The sequence below is a fragment of the Portunus trituberculatus genome, chromosome 24 (assembly GCF_017591435.1).
Source record: "Portunus trituberculatus isolate SZX2019 chromosome 24, ASM1759143v1, whole genome shotgun sequence".
In the NCBI taxonomy this organism is placed as follows: Eukaryota; Metazoa; Arthropoda; class Malacostraca; order Decapoda; family Portunidae; genus Portunus; species Portunus trituberculatus.
The window spans coordinates 20,359,543-20,361,329 of NC_059278.1; positions in this window are offsets into that span (position 1 = coordinate 20,359,543).

Below are 1,787 nucleotides of genomic sequence, written 5' to 3' on the forward strand. Positions count from 1 at the left end.
ATACCAATGGAACCTTCTCGCCTCTTCTCTCATCAGTGGTTCTCCATTTAATCATTATATTCATTATCCTCAAACCATGCTGCCCAAATTAACTTGAAACTTTCCATCAGTCTTTAATGAAAACTAGCGATTTTCAAGGTGGAGCTGGGAAAATTTTCATTCGGCAACTGACCACCACCACCACCACTGACCAGACGTCCATTTCATCACCAGAAAGACCTTTAAGAAGAAAAATTTGGATAAGATATTCTTATTTTTCCTCTTTCTTCTATTCTTTCCTGTCCTCTTTCCAACTTATTCACACAACTCACTCTAAACCTTCCTCCCTACCACCACACCACCATAGTTCATTCCTCCACCAACACCCAAGGAAAAGTCCCCCCTGTCACCTTGTCTGGCCCCCTCACCAACACACGGGGTCTTTGGAAACTTTAAAATATTTTTGTTTTAATTAATGACACCTTTTTTTACCGGTCCCTTTCCAGTGTTGACAGGATAGTGCTTCACCGTTGCGTGTCAAAATATGACACAAAGTTACGCAACGGGTTCCATCCGCCATTTTCGGTATTTTGGCGTCATCTCAAAGGATGACAACTTACCAACCTTCGTGTGTGTGTGTGTGTGTGGACAAGGAGTGGGATCGGTTGCATGTTCAGTGTTGTCGTGACGGGTATGCAATTTTGACAGTGACAAACTCAAAATCAGTTGTGTGTATCCTTGTCACGTTTTGGCAGTTCCGTCACTGAATTTCAAGTCAGTCAACACAGTATTGTTTCATTACAGTGTACATGTTGACCAACGCCGTCGCTCACTTTCCTTCTACTGATTTGATGTTCATGAATAAAACTAAACGCCACAGACAACTGCACATTTGCACTCATGGCTACGGTCAGGAAGAAACTGAATGACACTGTTGCATCACTCAACGATGATACACCACGCGGTTAGGAAACAGTGGCTACAATACCTTGTTGCACCGTAACGCATTATAAGGTGATACGCAACGATGAAACGATGCGTTGAAATGCAGTAAGTCATTGCACACCTTTAGAAAGTGTTGGTGGTGGTGGTGTCAGTGTGGTGGTGGTGGTGGTGGTGACGTGGAGGTAATTATTGGTGGTGTGTTTGCTTGTTTTGCATCGTGAATATTGATTGATTGAGTGGCTGAAAGATTGACGGATTGATGGATAGATTGCCTGTCTAACTAATAGATTCACTGACTGACTGACATTTGGACTGACTCACTCACTGACTGACTGACTGACTGACTGATTAAATGAATAAAATACTAACTAAATGACTGACTATCTGGCTGACTGACTATTTGGCTAACTGACTGAATGGGCAGATGCGAACTGGCAGTGGTTGTGGTGGTGGTGGTGGTCTGAAGTGGTAAGCACTGACACCATGGTATTCTCATATGCTTGTGTGAAGATAGATGGATAAGCGGGTAATTTGATGGGTTGATAGATATGTAAATGGACAGTTGGGCAAACAAACAGATAGATGGATAGGCAGGCAGATAGATGAGTCAATAAATTCGTATATAAATAATAATATAGATGTGCATGTAGATAGAAAAAAGTCTATATTCCTCTACTTAGTGTCCTGTCACCCTGGTTTATTGTCAGAAATACTCGTATATCAGGCGGTAGAAATAATGAGAAAAATAGTACAGTCTGCCTTTAAGCACCTTGTTCATTGCCTCAGGGAGTTACCAACACTCGCTGTACAACAAGATACAATTTAATATTTCCTGCTTTGACAAATAACAAAAGCTGGACACG